At 44.9% G+C, this 19132-nt stretch overlaps 1 long non-coding RNA gene across 1 annotated transcript in view; it reads right to left on the bottom strand.

Moving 5' to 3' along the window:
• The window catches only part of LOC123600582, a 478564-nt gene extending 463465 nt beyond the window's left edge, over positions 1–15099 (bottom strand). The window contains exon 1 of the long non-coding RNA XR_006713660.1: positions 15008–15099. This is a non-coding gene — a long non-coding RNA (uncharacterized LOC123600582). The remainder of the gene's footprint in view (positions 1–15007) is intronic.
• Between the last annotated feature and the right edge of the window lie 4033 nt (positions 15100–19132).

Genomic DNA, 19132 nt, shown 5'->3' with positions numbered 1-19132 from the left:
AAGCTACAGGCATCAAGACTCTGATGTTGGCGTCAAAGTAGATCAATGGAACGAATTAGCAAAAGAGATCAATGGAACAGATTAAAGAATACAAGGATTGATTTTTAGCAAAAGTGAAAAGGCAATTCAGTGCAGAACGAATAGTCTTTTCAGAATAAAATGATGCTGAAACAGCTGGATGTCCATGTGCAAAAAACGGTGAACTTTAATCCATACTTCACACCATGTACCAAAGTTAACTCGAAATGGATAACAGATCTAGGTATCACCTTGAAACGGTTTAAATTCCTGGAGGAAAACAGAAGATAGTCTTTGCTATATCGAATTAAGAAGGATTTCTTACATAAAAAACTAAGAGCACAAACATATCCAAGAAAAAAAAGTGATAAACCCCATATTAAAATTAAGTACATCTGCTCATCAAAAGACACTGTTAAGGGAAAGAAAAGGAAAGCCCAGGTCAGAGGAAAGTATCTGCAATAAATACAGGCGGCAAAGAATTTACAGCTGGAAAACAGAAGGAACTTGTAAAGTAAGAAACAAAAACCACACTCAATCTTCGGCAGAAGTTTAGAACAGACTCTTCACAAAACACGGATGGATGAGTCCACTCCTTCCACCCCCACAAAGAGCTCACAGGAGCACCGGGTGAGGTGGGAACCCCCTACCAGTGAAGCCTCTTGCCCTTCCTAACCTCCAGGAATGTGAGAAAAAAATTTCTGTTGCGTAAGAAAAAATAAAGTATGTGGACGCTGTATAAGCACAGGAAAATATGCTCAAATGATTAGTCGTTAGGGAAATGCAAACTGCAACAAGGCATCTGTCCACACACCCACTGGGATGTTTAAAATTGAAAGAAAAGTGGGGGGGGGCTCCACCAAATGTGGTGAGGGATGTGGAATCACCCATTTCACCTGTAAGTATTCACGCAAGATAAATGAAAGATTACGTCCGCAGAAAAGGGTGTTCATGGCAATGTTATATATGATGGACCAAACCTGAAACAACCCATATTTCCATCAATAAACCAGTGAATGAACAAATTTGGTAAAAATAAACTACTACTCAGCAATAAAAATAATAAACCAACGATACACAAAATAACACGATGAATCTCAAATAAACCACGTTGAGGGAAGGAAGCAAGTAAAAAATGATTATCTATTACGACGATTACATTTCCATGAAAACCTAAAGGATCCAAACTAATGCACAGTGATAGAAAGTGGGTCAGAGGTTACTACACAACAGGCACAGGTGTGGGGTGTACAGGAAGGAGAGATTGTAAGGAAATCTGGGGGGTGGGGTGATGGATAGAGTCAATATCCTGATTGTGGTGATGGTCTCATGAGTATATAAATACGTCTAAACTTATAAAATTGTACACTCCATATATATACTCAATTGTAGATCAATGATACCTTAAAAGTAAAAAGCAAAGCAATGAGTAACAGAGATAAATTGCCTGGGCTGGTTTAAAATTTTAGAAAGAAAATGCCCCAATTATTCCCTTTCTTGCATCCCTGTATTGGACAGTGTCAGTTTATACTTCCTTCCATTAGAGGTAAAGCCTCCAGATGGTGGAATATTATTCTTCACTGAAAAGAAATGGGCTGTCAAGCCATGAAAAGACATGAAGGAACCTTAAACGCATATTCCTAAGTGAAATGAGCCAGCATGAAGCAGCGACACACTGTGCGACTCCAGCCACATGGCATTGTGGAAAAGGTGAAACTACAAAGATGGTAAAAAGTTAAGTGGTGCCAGGAATTATGGCAGGAGGACAGGGACAGAAGGCTGACCGACCACAGAGGGATTGTCTACTGAATTGACTTCCCAAGAGAACAGTCCTTTATTTTCCTGACAAAGGTACTATTAAGCTGGTGGGTAGTGTTTCTGGAAGTTCAGAAATGAAAGAAAAGAGTAGACTGAGCATTAAAGCCATGTAATGGTTTTGGATATAGAAGAAATCTCAAAGTAGGAATTCCAGAGCTGGTGCGGTAGCTCATTCACAGCACAACTAATCTTCAATTTTGCTTTTGCTCTCTTCCATTCTTAACTTTGAAGTTCGAGCTGGTGTCCTATCTTGGTAAGGCACTTCTGTCTTGTGTTCAGGTGCACCTGGTGTCCTCAAACTCTCTAGGCAGTAAACATGCCATCTTCCATTGGGATGAGAAGACGCTGGGAGTCAGAAGTTTTGAGGGTATAGATATTTTACATATGTATTTAGGACCTAATAGTTTTTTCACATGAAATTCTATAGACTCTGGTTGACTGAGTGGCTTCTTAAGGAAACTCCTTGAAAATGAAACCTAAGAGGCTTGGAGGGCAGGATAAGGTAGTTCTTCAATGTATGCAAAGATTCTGTTCTCTATATTTTAAAAACAAACTTTGAAAATTGCAAGACTTGGGCCTCTAAAATAATGTCTAGGTCCCAGAATCTTAGCGCCTCTCCAGAAATGAACCTAGAATCTTAACACACTGCTTTGGGAAGTTTCAGATAGAAGGTGGAGCCCAAAAAAATACTTTTTGATACATCAGTGCATTCTTAGAATTTCGTTTTGTTGTAATTATACAGAGAGAGGAGTTACCAATAATTGCTGTATCTGCAACCAAGATCAGTACTGCCCAGAGAATGCTAACAGGTAGTATACACTGGCTGAGATGAATTCTCAGCTCCTCAGTTTTGGGTTATAACTGTCAAACTGCTTACTCAGAGATAAAAGGATTATTTTACAAATACTTTAATAATATTGACTAGGATATTTCACAGTTTCAAACAAACTGAAGGCCATTGGAATTAAAATATCCTTTTATAGTCATTTATAGATTAAAAATATTTCCAACGATAGGTGGGCCTTTAAATACTGACAAGAAATGAGGTTTTAGTACTGAAATTTTATTATTATTTTAGAATTCTAATTGAAATTATTTTCCTTTCCCTAGATTAAAACATGTTGTTGAATGATTTTTTTTTTTTTTACTACACTTTGGGAATGGAATTAGTTTCATGGTTTTCCCAAAATTTACCCACAGAAGCATACTGAAAGAATGAATGATCTTTCCCTGAAACCTCAAGAGATAACCAATGTATAACCAAGCCCTTCACGTGAGCATTCTACTTTCTACTTTCAGGAAGAAAAGGAAACCTAACAGAATGAATGAACGAAATGTTCCAAAGAACAATCTATATGTCTAAGATGACATGACGTCTGGCAAAACTGAGGTACACGAGCATACGTGATGTGGGCTACCTGCTGGATGGAGTTCACCTCTGTGATCCACGTCCCTGACGCTGTGGCTATGTGACCCTCACTAAATCAGACCCTGAGGAGACCCTATCAGGCCACACCACTCACAGAGGCATCATTCAGTGAAGGAAAAAAATGCACGAGGGCTCCCGATGCTCCCTAAATGTGGGCTGCTGGCTAGAGCTCCAGAATATCTGCAGACCAACTTTATGCACTACCTATGGGAACAGGGTCAAATGAAAATAATAGTAAAAACCCTTCCATTTCTGGCATATGGTGCCTCTAGAAATCTGCGAGTCAAGCCCAGTGGAGGTAGCCGTACACAGATCGGGACCAGTCCTCCTGTCCCGAATATCCCACCGCATGACAGAGGGGTGGGTGGTCACTTTTCCAACCTCTGGGCTCAGAAACGAGACTAGGGCTACATACGTGTCCTCCGGGTACCGACGTGGCAAGAATTCGTGGGCAGGTGTCACTTGCACAGAAGAGAACTTAACGTGCCTTTTCATTATCGATCAGCATTGCTATCGCAGCCAACTGCACCACCTGCATATGAATTAGCCACTGCAACATTATTAGAGCTTCTGCTCCGACAAAATTGTCCCTGACATCATTTACTGGCATCCTCCGTGCCCTGAGGGAGAACAACGAATTTTAATGTTAGCCCAGGCTAAAAATTAATTATGAAAGCAAATAAATTCTGCAAAGACAACAAGCCAATCCCGCATCCCTAAAGCAAATATCACCCTGGTAGCCCCCTCCACCGTGCCTGCTGGCAGTACTCAACTAATGGATTTAGCCAGTCACTGTTGACTCTTCCTGCTCATGTGGGCTAGGTACTTTTGCAAGCACGGATTCCTTCGTACGTGTACCGAGCACCTGACGAAGGACCAGCTGCTAGATAAGGCGCTGGGAAGAAAGGGAAGAAAGGCACGGCTCCTTGCCTCCGAGTATAATTTCACGTGGGCAGGATGCCCGGAGGGAACGGGTAAGCTATAGTACCGACATACAGGGTGGTCTGGGAAGATATGAAGGAGAGCCCCATGGCAGTCCACACTAGAGGTCAGCGGAGGGGTCTCCAAAATGCACACTACTGGAACGTGCCAGGTTACAGACCTCTGACCTAACCCAAAAGTGAAGCGTGCATGGATGCCAAAGAGGAGTAGCTATTGGACTAGACTTGTGTTAGAATGACCACTCTAGTGCAGCATGAAGACACCGAAGACCGGGGGCAAGAGTCCCTGTAAGGAGTGTGCTGAAACCGAGTAGGTGAGTTACTTTAAGGTTCTGGGGAAAGGAGCCGCGGAAGGAGAGCAGGGTGCATTAAAAAAGGGGCGGGGGCAAATTAACCTTACTGTACCCATTTTCCCCTATCACACTGGAGCACGAGAGTGGTTTTTAGTTACTATCTTGGCTGTAGGATGAAGTAGTTCCAGAGTCTATGACTTTGTCTTCCCCAGTGTGACAGTTTTTATTCCAAAGGCTAAGGCATCAGATTTTACCAAATGCTAAGCATTTTTAAAAATTTATTTATTATTGAGAGACAAAGAGAGATAGAGCATGAACAGGGCAAGGGCAGAGAGAGAGAGAGGGAGGCAGGCTGCAGGCTCTGAGCTGTCAGCACAGAGCCCAATGTGGGGCGTTAACTCACAAACCACGAGATCACGACCTGAGCCGAAGTCGGACACTTAACCGAATGAGCCACCTAGGCGCCCCAACGGCTAAGTATTTTAATTACACATTTAGGAAACTGAAAAATGGCTCCTGGATGAACCCACACAGCCAAGAGATCCACCATAAGCTACAACTTTGTCAAGACTCTCTATATCATCTGGCCCCAAAGGACCAGACCGTGGCAGGGAGCCATGACGATACTTTGAAAGGGACTCCAGGGATCAGTGTCAGTTCAGGTAGGTGTCCCAGGGCCCCTGAAATGTTAGGGAAGTGAGAAAGAGACCCAAGTTAGCAAAGTGAGAAAGGGACCCCCGCTTCTTACTGAGGCAGCTGCCCTCCGCCTTCCCTCATCGATCTTTGCCTTCTTCTTTGAGAAGAGCTGAGGGGCACCCTTGCACACGGCCCGTTTCGCCCTCAAGGATGCCATGTGCAAAACCCTTTGTCCGTCAGATCTCTTGGCTTCCACTTCAACTTGTTAGCTAATAGGATCACTGTAGCCTATCAGAGTTAGTATTTAACCCCAGCGCCTATCCAGTGTTGAGGGAGGTCCTCTCACCCCTGTTATTATCAGCTAGCTGCATTTTATAAGTCTTTCCGAGAGCCAGGCTTACAGAGTAAAATCACCATAAAGTTCCAGCATTTCTGGGGTCCCTGTCATGATAACCTTTGGAAGCAGCATGTCCTTTGCACCTTTCCATAGAACATGATTACGTGGTTGACCTGGCATACATACCGCGTCCCATCCCAGATGCCCACTTTGGTTTCCTTTTCTCCTTTGTGTTAAATCCTACATCCCAGGAGAGCATCTCCAAGTGAATAAACTCATTCCCCTCCTATTGTATATTCTTGCCTCTTGACTTAGCACCCTCAGAATACAGTCCTGCTCCTACTCCCCGAGGACCTCCTGGAATAGAACATCCATTTCTCGCAGCTCTCAGGGGCTCTAAAACCACCCAGGTTATGCAACAAGTTAACCCTGGTTACAGGAGTGGTGGCCACGATGGAAGGTGGGATCTCGCACGCCTGATTCGGAGCCGTCTTCCGACATAAGAGGTGGGGAACAAGGCACGTCGGCTCTGGAGGGAGGTGCTACTTTTGTGAACTCAGAGGGATTCTGGGAAGACAGAAAGTCACATGCATGCACACTGCTGTCTTCATCCAGTGTGTCAAAGCCCCAGGGTGTTCGTTTTTTTCAGCCAGGGAAAATGACCTTGACATAATAGGACAGCCTTGGTAAGCACTGAATTGTCTTTGAGGCGGGCCTCTCTGTTAAGTTGCTGACTTGGTCCTCAGCTTTCTCTTCCTCTCACTGCAGGAGAGGCTTTCACGTCGGGCTTTCAGTTTCCCAGGACTCCCCCCTGCATTACCTTTCTGTGGGACCTCAATGGCACTTGCCAAGAGCCAGACACGCATGTCAGCCTTACAGCCGCCATTTCCTGTGTGCGTGTCAAACACCCGCTGCCTTCCCTACCCACACTACACCTCTTGGTTCACCAGCAGTGAAACGGTTGGCACGGGGGCCACCACCTTCGGAGGTCTACCTGTGCTCCAACCTGCAGCAATGGGACTCTTACTGCCAGGTGGCTGCTGGAGGATGCAACTTCAAAGCACAACTTCAAAAATTACGCATCTTCTTACCCACTGTCTTCAACTCCTCCCAGCCCACAAACGCAATTTATAGGGAATGAATATCATGATACTGGCCTGCCGAAACCTTGACCAACATGGCAGGCGGAACTAAGTGAGAATTTCCCAAAGGTTACCCCCTAGCAGGTTCAAATTGTAGAGACTTTACATATCTGCCTCCGGCCGATCTGAGCTGCCCCCGCATGGTAATGATTTAGAGCACATCGATCTCTACAGGTGGGGCAGACCCTGAAGGAGGCCACAAAGGATGACTCTCCGCACCGCACCCCTACAGCTGGATGCAAAGTCCTTTGTCTTTTTTTTTTTTTTTAGATTTTATTTGTGGGTCATCTCTACACCCAACATGGGGCTCAAACTCACAACCCCGAGAGGAAGAGTCACACGCTCTACCTACTGAGCTGGCCAAGCACCCCCAGACCCAAACTCCTTTGAAAGAGAATTCTCCCTACACACTTCGGGGTCTACCACGTTGCATCAGCCTTTTCAAAAACACAACTTTTAGGGGCGCCTGGGTGGCGCAGTCGGTTAAGCATCCGACTTCAGCCAGGTCACGATCTCGCGGTCCGTGAGTTCGAGCCCCGCGTCGGGCTCTGGGCTGATGGCTCAGAGCCTGGAGCCTGTTTCTGATTCTGTGTCTCCCTCTCTCTCTGCCCCTCCCCCGTTCATGCTCTGTCTCTCTCTGTCCCAAAAATAAATAAACGTTGAAAAAAAATTAAAAAAAAAAAAAACACAACTTTTAGTTTTAATTTTCTCTACTGTTTCTTTCACTGACTTCTGTTCTCATTTCTGTTCTTCTCTATTGATTTACTCGTATTTAATTTGCTGTTCCTTTTATACCTTCTTGAGAGGAACACATAAATCACAATATTAAGGTTTCTATTTTTGTCCATTAGAAGTATTTACACTTATAAACTTCCCACTACTCGCAGATTTAACTAAATCCCACAGGTTTAAAACCTAATATTGTCGACTCATGGGTTACTGTAAATGTTTATTGCTTACTCTGAAAATACTTGAATTTTTTAAGTAATCTTTTCATATTGCCTTCTTGCATGATTTTCCTCTAAGAAAAGTACATACTCTGAAGAACTTCAATCCTATGAAACGTAGTGATTTTTTTCTGATCCAGCATATCGTCTACTTTGAAAACTGTTTTATGTATACTTACTCTTCAGTTGTTTGATGCAATCTTTTACTTATTTCACTTATGTCAATGGTTACGAATGTTCTATTTTTCATCCCTAATGATTCATTTCCTACGTGTCCTAACATTTACATAGGCTGCAATGATTCTATCTTTTCCATGCTTTCTCTTCCTTTTGTTAGATTTGCCTTCTGTACTTTGAGTCTGTGTTATTAGACTACTTTGGTCTATGTTACTGCATGAGCAGCATACAAATTTAGAATTATTGTAACTTTCTGATGAATGGAAAATTTTATTTTGATGAAATGTCAATCTTTTCAATAGTTTTTGTCCTTAGTCCAAGTTGTATATAAATTTATTAAGCTACATCAGACTTCTACAGGACATAACTTATTGTCTATAACCTGTCAAAGTAGTTGAGATTTTTCCAACTCGAAATTTTTTGTCTTTAGTTTTGAATACATATATCTATATGTAATATAATTACTGATATATTCAGTTTTAAATCTACCATGTTAAAGTGTCCCACTTAAGTGTCCTACTTATCCTATTTGTTCTTTGTTCCTTTTAAATCCCCTCTTATTTAAAAAAATTTTTGGGGGTGCCTGGGTGGCTCAGTCAGTTAAGCATCTGACTTGAGCTCAGGTCATGATCTCACGGTGAGTTCTAGCCCCGCTTTGGGCTCTGTGCTGGCAGCTCAGAGCCTGGAACCTGTTTCAGATTCTGTGTCTCCCTCTCTCTCTGCCCCTCCTCTGCTCATGCTCTGTCTCTCTCTGTCTCAAAAATAAATTAAAAAAAAAATCAAAAAAGATTTAAAAAAAAATTTTTTTTAGGTTTAGTTATTTATTTTGAAAAAGAGAGAGAGAGAGTGAGCACACACGTGCAAGCAGGTAAGGGGCAGAGAGGGAGAGATTCCCAAGCAGGTTCCACGCTGTCAGCACAGAGCCCAACATGGGGCTTGATCCCACAAACCATAAGACTGTGGCCTGAGCTGAAATCAAGATTTGGACACTTAACCAACTGAGCCACTCAGGCGGTCCTCTTATTTAGGATTTTTAAACCGTTCACTTTATTTTCTTCTATGACTTTTTACTTAATTATTTTAGTGGCTAACCTAAATGTAACTATAGGTATCCTTGACTTATTAGATCTTATTTCAAACGAATACTTTCCCTACTGCCTTGACAACACAAGGAACTCACAACCTGAACTCAATTTCCTGGCTCTGTGCACTTCTTTTCCTTTATGTGATTTCTCTACATTTTTTAAACCCCACAACATATTATTATTGTTTTAAACAGTGAATATTCTTTTCTTTTTACCTCGATGATAACATCTTTTCATAGTTCTTTTAGTGTGGTCACCCCAAGATGAATCTCTGTTCTTTGTTTATAAAGGACTTTATTTTCTTTATTCTCTGAAGGAATATAATTCTAAAGTGGGACTTATTTTATTCTCAAGTGTTTTAGGCTAACATCTCTTTGTCTTGTACTGTTTCTGATAAAAACTTTGCTGTCTTATTATTTCACCCTTGAAGGAAACAGGACTTTTTATATGGTCTGCACGTGTGTGTGTGTGTGTGTGTGTGTGTGTGTGTGTCTTGTGTGTTATTTGAGGTATTTTGAAAGCTATGTGAATGTTGCTTCCTTCAATTCTCTGTTGCCTGTCTTCGAAGACTCTAATGACACAAATTTCCAGACTTTTCACTACGTTGTATCTGATGCTTACAATCTTTTCTTTTTCATCTTTTGTATTCTTTGGACTTCAATCTAGGAATTTCTTGCTGAATCAACTTCTAGTTCACTAATCCTTGGTTTTATGGTGCCTAAATTACTATTTTAACTTTTATCACTGTCTTAATTTGTTACTATATATGTTTTTAGAATTTATATTATTTAAGTAGATTGCAGTTCTCTGGGTAAATTCTCCATTTTTTTCTCTACTACTCAAACCCATTAATCATAGTTATATTGAAGTTTTGTGCCTGGTAATTACAATAATCAAATCTCTTACAGGTGTTTAACTATTGTCTTTTTTTTTTTTTTTTTTTTAGTTTTCTTTTTTGTCTTTTTTTTTTTTTTCCTTTTCTTTTTTGGTCATTTTGTTCTTTTTCCTTCTGTGACAACTTTTTTTTTTTTTAACTTGGCTTTGGAGGTAACAATCACTAGAGTGACAGTGAATAATATGATCTTCCAGCAAAAAGAATTTAGCATAATTGTCACGAGCCACTGGAGGGTGACCAGATCACCCTGATGTGGTGCAGGCTTTGTTAGCCCTATTCAGTTCCACGTTGTCTTTACGTTTCAACGTGGTACTTAGGTTTTGATGGTGCAGCTCTTACTGCCGACGTAGCTCTTTTGAGATCTCAACTGAGGTGTTTTCCTGAGTCTCCATGGTGTGGTGTGTGTGTGGTATATGTGTGTGTGGATGTGTGTGGTGTGTGTGCAGTGTGTGTGCATGTGTGTGTGGGCGGCACAGGCCGCAGGCAAAGCTGCCAGCACAATGTGAGGCTCGTGTCTCTGCAGGGCACTCTCCTCGAGGACCATTTCCTCTCGCGTTTTGGCTGCCTCGGTTTCCCGGAATGCGTTCTCCCCATCACAACAAGACTGGCAGGACTCTACGACTGACGGGTCTCCTTTGCCTTCATCCCCATCGCTGAGATTCACCGATGAACGTGGGGGGAAACAGAGGCACACGTGGGGTTCACCCTGATGCAACTTCCTCTGCTCTTCGGTCTTGTCTCCACAGAACTTGGCTGCTGTGATCGTTGCCAAACGAATTCCAACAGTTGCCATGTTTTGTTTTCGTTTTCTATCCAGATCTGACATTTCCTTCCTTCTGGAGGATTTCTTTGATACCAGCTACTCCCTCCCAAAGAGAAGCCAAAGTCCCAACTGTGGTTCTAAAGATATAAACCATAATAGTGTTTGCTTCCGATTTAATTCAAGTCTAGACATATTTGCCAATTTTGTTTTGTCATCAAAATTCCAAACTTCAGAGATACTCTGAGAAATGCTAAAACCGCCCATATTTTGACTTGTGGCCCCGGCCACATGGCAGAGCAATTTGTCACACGCGCGACCTCTCTGAAGAGAGAGCCTTGGCCCAACGAGGGAAGGTTAGCAGGAAGCCACAGGCAGAGACACAGTAACTTCGGCAAAACGCTGGAACGATCCCTGCGTGGGCTGTGACACGAGGGAGAGCCTTCCTACACCCTGTGTGGGCTTGAGGGTCCCCCACAGAGCCCACGCGTGGCACTTACACGTGTACATCAAGTTCAAGACGTGCAGTGATTTGAGACGAGAAAAGGGAACAGACGTGCCCGGCAAGGCGGCAAGTATGGACACTCTTTCATTTCTTAAACAATTCCCTCACATTCACTGCCCTTTAAGTCTCTACATTGTTCTTTACTTCAAGAGAAAACAGAAGGCCTTTTTTGGCTTTCAGTGTTTAATTTTAATGGTGGAGTTTTTCACCATTGCCATCCTGAAGAAAGCTTTGGGAGAGTCGGGTACCACACCGACTAGAGCCTGGAGACCTTAGGCAGGGACCTTCGAGAAAGAGGGGAGGGGAGGGGAGGGGAGGGGAGGGAGGACCTGGAGAGTCCTAAGGGCAGGTCATGAGACCATGTCCTGCCACGAAAAGGGCCTTAAGGGCCAAGGCAAGCATGCAGGGGCGTAAGTTAGACAACTTCCTCCCTGGACAATGCCAAAACACACAGGCACACCTTCCCTAAAAGGAAGCAAAGGTAACGTCAGAGGTTAATCACTGCACTGGACAGGGAGAAGACCACAGAAACCCGGCAGAGAGACTGCACTGACACATGGACAGCCGAAGGCAGGCTGTGTGCAGAAGCTTAGGAGCGTTACTCCTAAGAGGGCCACCGGTACTGGGACGGGGCCTCCCCACCGGGCTCTGTGCAGGCCGTGGGGGCAAAAGGTGTGCAAGCGGTCAGGCTGAGTGTCAGCGGTCACCCTGGCATCACTACCCTACCCTACACCCCGACATCCTGGAGCTCTCCACTGGGCATCCATCCACACAGTGCCAACACGTCTGTGACACAGGTAGACGGGAGTAATTTTGTGGTGGCACGCTCCTGCCAAGGACAACACCTCGCCACCTCACCACCATGCATCTCCCTCCCTTATCTCCTACCTGCCTTCCTCCTCCTCCTCCTCCTCCTCCTCCTAGCCTTCTCTCCTTTTTATGATCCTCCTTCTGCCTCTCGTAGACCCACTTTTCAAAACCGCCAGCCGCAAAAGGAAGGGGCGGGAGCAAAAAGCATTACCCTAGGGAGAGCGCCAGAGAAGCAGGACGGAGGGAAAATGAGCCCGTGTGTCAGCCCCTCACCCTCTGCCAGGACTGCCTCAGCTACTACCGAAAACATTTTCACGGAGCTTTCTGGGAAACGTCCAGCCACAGGAACCTCACTACCTCACAGCCCACTTACTCTGTTCTTGGTCAGCTGGAACCACGAGAAGAGCTTCTTCTCATGAGCTGTGTCCTGACTCATGTTTTCTGACGGGGCAGAGGACCTTTCTGCCCGTAACTGGTTGTTCTCGTCTTTCCATTGGTCACACACTTCCCAGACTAGCATTTTTCTCGTTTTCAGTGGAACCAAGAGGCATGGCCGTTGAGAGACCCATGGCTTTGTGGTTCTTCGAGAAGCTGAGGGGATGTAAGCCCACTGAGAAACATGGAATCCTTTTGTCTCAACTGACAAGTGTGGATAGCACTCAACTACACTCATTCCAGAAAACAGAGGCTGAGCCTTTGTAACTGACTCTGGGGGTTTCCAGAATTGCTGGCAGTTTTTCCAGAGTTTTCAGGACAGCACAACACTGTCTCTGTTTCTCCCCCACTTGAAAAGCTATGAAACACTCAAGAGATCTAAGGGACAGATGAATATAGAAAACATCAGAAGACAGTGATTGTTTATCCAGAATGAAGTGCCATCGTTGCATTAATTTTCCCAACTCAAGAGTCTGAGAGAAGTCAGGTTCTAATTTTCTCAGGGCTTCTGGTGCCCCATGATGTACGGTCAAATGCTCGGCAGGCGGTTCCCTTGATCCACAGGCACGACACCTTTGTTGAAACGTAGCTTGACCACCCCATTACTGTGTGACTTGGGGCAAACGACGACTCACGACATTCAGTGTCCCATCTGTGAAACAGCGCCAAGGACAAATAAGTAAAATACATAGATACTATGAGATACTATTACATGTGAACTATTTTCCCCCACCAGACTGTGAGCTTGCTGAGGGAAGTAACTGGTATCACTGTTCTGTGTGTCTCAGAGGGTGAGGAATCCTCAGACACAGACGTCAGCCCTCACTCCAAGTCTGTTGGGACAAAAACAAGCAACACTGACTGCCATGCCTCCTTTCGCTCCCTATGATTCTGTAGGCAAACAAGTTCCTGTAACCAGAACATAAGCTCGTTAGGGCCAAATATTAGCACAAGGCTTGAAAAATTTTTAATGTTTTAACACGATCAGCGATCACTTTACGTTAAGGTATCAGGATTTTTATTTAAAAATACATCATTTTCAGCATGCCCGGGTGGCTCAGTCAGTTAAGTGTCTGACTCAGGGTTTTGGCTCCGTACATCATCTCAGATTCTGTGAGTTCGAACTCACAGGTCAGGCTCTGTGTGGACAGCATGGAACCTGCTTGGGATTCTCTCTCCTCTGTCTGCCCCTCCCCACTCACTCTCTCTCTCTCTGCTTCTCAAAACAGATAAACATTTAATAAAAATAAATTAAAAATAAAAATAATTTTGTTAATGACATAAAAAGATATAACTTTAAGTAGTCCCTCCCCAACACTTGCACAATACTACCTTCGAGGAATAGTATATTAAGGAAAAGAGTGACTGCTCAGTATTTATTTGCTAAACAAAGGGAAATGCATCCTAGTAGCTTCAAAATAAAGAAAACATACAAATACCTCCTGTAATTTTTTATGATCTCTAATCATTTTTAAGGTTTATTCCTAATTTCTGGAACCCAAAAGAAGAAAAACAATTGGACTGGATGTGTCATGCTAGCTGACTAATATGTCCTGAGGACCATCACATTTGGGGGACATTGCAACCTGACAAAGTTCTTGGACGCGGCAACCGCAATAATCTTGATGACTGTACAGAGAGAGCTTGGTGAGTTAGTCATCATTAAGATAATTACAATGCTGCGAAGGCGAATGGACCGTCGCCCTGCATCTTTCTGAAACAAAGTGCTGGAAATATAAACAGAACATGCTTCTTTGAATCTTCACTACAGAGCTGGCTGAGCTCTCAAACGGCGCTCAGTAAGCACAGAGAAAGCACTCTGGGTCAGCTCTTTGCAGCCTGATAAAATGACCCTTGGTCAACAAAACGTCTGTCCCCCAACACCTAGAGCCCTGCCGATTCTGCTTCCGAGGAAGGCTTGAGAAATACGGAGAACCGCTCACAAAAGACCCTTGTCGGCTGTAACCTGCCCGCGTCTGTGACTGGGATTAAATGGGTGACCCCAGGCCCACTTGCAAGGAGGAAATACTTTCGGAGAGAGGATGCATCCGAATAGGAACTTCCGGGAAGAACCCAGGGTAGCCCCCGGCGTGGGAAGGAGGCACGAGGCAGCGGGAGGAGCAGAAGGCCCTGGACGAGAAAGCTGTTGCTGGGACAGGAAGACAGGGAACGTGATGGAGAAGCGAAGGGAAGCGAAACGGGAGAAGCAGGCGGGGCTGAAGTTCGCGAGCGCCGTGGAGGCCGGCCCGCAGGCGGGACACCGCCGATGGGGCAGTGAGGACACCCTGCAGTAGGACGCCGGACGTGGCCAAAAGGGAGCCTGCGGCCACTACAACCGAACCCGCCTCCGGGTCTCTGCAGGGCCGGCTGCACAGGTGGGTTTTCTGAGCAGGGCGCTACGACTTCGGGATGAGGATCGCTTTGAAAAATTCGGAGGCTGAAGAGGGCGTCTTAGGGCCCTCTGTCCTCTTCGCCCGCGAATAAGGGAGAAGCGGCCGCGCACGCAGACACGTTGCGGACACAGGAGGGCTGACGGGCGCAACTCCGCGAGGGCTGCTCGTGCCACGCGCGCCCGCGCTCAGCTGCCAGGGGCTGGGGACCTGCCCCCGCCCACAGGCGCCAGCTGCAGCAGGAGGCGCCCCGACCGACCAGCCGATGGCCCCGCGACCTGAGCAGGCAGCCCGGCTGGGCACCCGTCCTTCACGTGCCAATTCAGGCGGGACGCGTGGTCCGTGCAGGTGCATCGGCGGGCACCCCCCACCCCCTTCCGCGCGCTCACCGGGTGTGCTCCCCGTCGCTGCCGCCTTCCTCCTTTCCCCAGGGGCGCGTCCTCCTTTGCCGCCGGGGACGGGGCTGTGCCGTCCCCCACACGTCTGCGTCGTGGAAGACGCACTCCGGGATCGCGACCCGTCGGCTCCCATGGGCGAGCCACGCGTCAACAGGCTGGGTGTGAGCGGACAAACGGCCAGCTGTCGGCCATCCTGTCCCGTGCGCACGCTTCTGCTTCAAGGCAGGTGTTCTTAAACCGGACTGGGACGGCCCGCCCGGCGAGGACCCCCGAGGGCGTGGGCGTGACCCATGGGGAGAGGGTTCAATGGAGGGAGGGCACCGAGCAGCACCCAGGGCCACGCGGTACAGACGTTCACTTACACGTTACAACCCCCAGAAAGCGTTTCCTCCACGCATCCCCTGAGGACGAGGGTTTGAGTTTTACCGTAAGGAATTCTGACCTCTTGGTGACACGAAGGCTCGTGTCCAGACTACGTATCCTCTCTTGAACAGAACTGAAAAAAACAGTGTGGCTGCCGCTTCACGATCACAAAACGCCACCTGCCGGGAGCGCTGGCATAGCCCCCAACCCCGGGAGGGCTGGGGCTGGGGGGGGGGGGGGGGGGGTGGAGAGAGGCAGGGGTAGGGAGGTAGGAGCAATGCAAACCCGATGGTCAGGAAAACGAGTTCTAGCCCCAAGATGATTGCTCAGGATCTGTGTGCTTGGACGAGCCCCTTCATCTCAGTTTTTCATCTCTAAAACGAGAGTTCTAAAACCTGTTTGTTCCATCACCCACCCACTCCCACCCCTCAGGATGCCTATCAGATCAGGCTGTTAAAAACCTGTAAAATGCAATTCAACTGAACAGCACTGTTATTCTATAGTCTCATATTTACTCTTAAGATGATTGAGAAAAGCTGAAATCGGTCCCCATAGGTAAGAAGCTAACTCTGAGAAAAGCTGTAAGTAAGTAACACTAAAGGGTCAGTTTGCCGTCCATTGAGACTGAGAGATCCCAGAGATTTAATTCTCTGATACCGAAGTGAATTTGATCCTCGTCTTACAATACGACCAAACTGCTCTCGCCTGCACTCACCACACTGCAGTATCTAGAAAGCAGTATTTTTGATACTTCACCATCGAACTTGAATCCCTATTACCTGGCGCCATAAGGTAATAAAAGTGGCCGTGGGCTTTATCATGGGTCCAAAAAATAGGGGTTTGGCCAGGTAAATACTTATTACAAGCATAATAACTGACAGATGCTGTGTTGTACTACAAAGGCCACTCAGCTTGGAGACACAGGTTCTGGAACCAGCCCTTCTCAACAGTGAATCTACACATCAAGCCATCACGTGTTATGTAATTCGTTGGCCCTTAGTGTCCTTATCTATAAGTGAACATAAAGGGGCGCCTGGGTGGCGCAGTCGGTTAAGCGTCCGACTTCAGCCAGGTCACGATCTCGCTGTCTGTGAGTTCGAGCCCCGCATCAGGCTCTGGGCTGATGGCTCAGAGCCTGGAGCCTGTTTCCGATTCTGTGTCTCCCTCTCTCTCTGCCCCTCCCCCGTTCATGCTCTGTCTCTCTCTGTCCCAAAAATAAATAAACGTTGAAAAAAAAATTTTTTTTTTTAAAAATAAATAAAAAATAAAATAAAAAAAAAATAAAGTGAACATAAAAACTGATACTTGGCGGGGCGCCTGGGTGGCTCAGTCAGTTAGGCCTCCGACTTCAGCTCAGGTCACGATCTCGCGGTCCGTGAGTTCGAGCCCCGCGTCGGGCTGTGGGCTGATGGCCCAGAGCCTGGAGCCTGCTTCCGATTCTGTGTCTCTCTCTCTCTCTGCCCCTACCCTGTTCATGCTCTGTCTCTCTCTGTCTCAAAAATAAATAAAACGTTAAAAAAAATTTTTTTTTTAAAAACTGATACTTGGCTAGACTGCATGGGACGCACAAAGTGGTAACGTTTGTGTAAGTATTTGCAATACATAACAGCACAAGCAAATATAAGCTTACTGCAGTACTAGCAACTGTAATAAAACAAGAAGGAAGGTGAGACTCAGTACATCTCAGGGCACCATGAGTCCCTTCCGTTCTGGAAGAGAATGAAACTAAACCTTCCCCAATGACAGATGAAGACAAAAGGCCTTTCATTCACTTAGAGATCTTGCAAGAAAAAAACGAGGGCAGAGAATGGATGAAGGCACTGGTCATGCATGCTGGCCTCCTGTTGAAGTTATCTGGACCTCTTTTGTCCCCACCCCTAAATCTGAGGTAGAAAGGTTTCATTAAGTCTTTGGTTTAATATTAAAACAAACTTACTGTGAATAGCTTTTATCTTCCAAAATATTAACTGTAGCACAGAATGTCACTCAGGACAAAGGATCAATATCACTCACGTATTTTGGTACATTAACCTCTGGTGAAAATGTAAATAAATAATACGGCTAAAAGTACATGCAGTCAATCTGAAAAACATCACTCCCAAAGAAACTGATCAAAAAGAGAGAAACACCAAAGCTAACGCTGATGAACTCAGAGACACAGTGATGATGGCAATGGAGTAAATGTGGCAAGAAGGAATTGATACAAAGCTCTACTAGCATCTGCTTTCACATAGAGATGTTTACCTGTATCTGAGGGTTAGGGACCAGGATGTATCTTTTTACCTATGTGCTGCACTTTATTTTTATTGGACACTGACATAACAGCACTGTTCCTTATTCTCCATGAACTTCAGATAAGCCATTAAAGGCATCAGTTCATGGTAACATAGGCTTCAAAGATAAACATTTGGAATTTGTTTTAATTGCTTAGGTATCCATCTATCAAACATCCAGATATCTAGAAATATCCACATTACTGCATATAGAGTTTAACCGGCATGTGATTAAGATGTGGTGGTTGACATGTCCTGGTATTAACCAACAGACCACATGCCCAGTGGCCAGGGCTCCCCAATATCCTTGAAAGATCCGAAAGGCTGACAGAATGAACAATGTGGACAGTGTAACCATTTTTCTCTTCAGAACCATTAATGTGGTCCTATAATTAAACACGATGAATCAACAGAGTCTTTACCAATTTCTATCATGAGTAAGTATCACAGAAAATTTCTACTTAGCCAGATAGGTATTTATTTTGACAAACTTTGCTGGGGGCAAACATAAAGCTCTTTTAAATTTCAACAACAACACAAAGAAGGTTTGTGTAAATTAATGTTAGTGAAAACTCGGAAAAACGAATTCCTCATAAATCACAAGGTAAACGAGGCATTGGTAAGCAAACCAGTCAGCACAGACACACGCAGGGCGGTTAGAAACCTCCTTTGCTAGAACACAGCTCTGAGAATCGACAAATTCCCTGACTGACATTTTCTTTAGGCTGTATGCAGATGATATCAAAGTTACTGGTTGAGAAGTGAAAAAAATCACAAGTGCTCAGTTATTTGGTGATATGAGGTTAAAGACTGACAGATTTTTCAGTTCACATTTTTAAAATGATTATGTTCACACAAAAATCTGAAAGACAAGTTACAAAATAAGAATAAAAGGTTAACAACTACTAGGAGCAGACTAAAAGGAAAGTGAAAGTATCTCTGGTTTATCACTGATTTCAATTGTCTTGAAGACGCTATCAGTTAAAGTCTGGATATTTGTAGACATTCATTTTGGGTGAATCAATGTATAGGTTTCAATAAGCCAAATTATTCTAAGTGGATTATCTTTGCCAGGACACAAGTCAATGGTCCTGAAAGCATTTTCAATACTTTAATTCTTATTCATGTACCTTTTCCTACAGTAAAGGAAGGAAGGAGGAAATTATAGAGAACTCTGCATTAGGACACAACAAATTTCATTTCCCTGTCATCCAACCCACTGTTGGCCAGGCAATGTCAGTGTTTGCAATGAAATAATCCAAAGTGAATTAGCCTGGACTCTTGGTTGTAATAGAAAATGAAGCTATGAGATGATTTCATCAGCCGAGAGAAAGAGGGAGAACCAGACTCAACAGTAGTAAGAAAAAGGGACAACTAGAGTCAAAACCACAGCACACGGAGACCATTCCCGCTGCCACTGCTGATTATCACGGCCACAGACTGGACTCCACTGCAGAACAGCAGAGCCACAGATGGACTC

The sequence above is a fragment of the Leopardus geoffroyi genome, chromosome D1, assembly GCF_018350155.1.
Source record: "Leopardus geoffroyi isolate Oge1 chromosome D1, O.geoffroyi_Oge1_pat1.0, whole genome shotgun sequence".
NCBI classification, from domain to species: domain Eukaryota; kingdom Metazoa; phylum Chordata; class Mammalia; order Carnivora; family Felidae; genus Leopardus; species Leopardus geoffroyi.
The sequence above is the reverse complement of the archived record's forward strand: the minus strand, read 5'-3'. Positions and strand labels throughout refer to the sequence as shown.